A 223-nucleotide genomic window follows, 5' to 3' on the forward strand; every position below is an offset into this window, starting at 1 on the left:
TAGAACTAGAACAAGTTATCATGGGTCCGCGTGGGTGTCACAGACCAAAAATAGCTGATATACAAGCTTACAACGCGTCGCAGCGCGACGAGTTGTTATTTTCGGCATGCAGCTAAGTGAAAATCAGCCGCGTCTAAATCAACTGTAGATTTATTCGACTAAAATCTTATGGTATTTAGTCGACTAAAACTAGACTAAAAGTAAAACATTTCAGGTGACTAAA

Source organism: Gymnoscopelus braueri, assembly GCF_963280865.1.
Source record: "Gymnoscopelus braueri genome assembly, chromosome: 10".
Classification (NCBI taxonomy): domain Eukaryota; kingdom Metazoa; phylum Chordata; class Actinopteri; order Myctophiformes; family Myctophidae; genus Gymnoscopelus; species Gymnoscopelus braueri.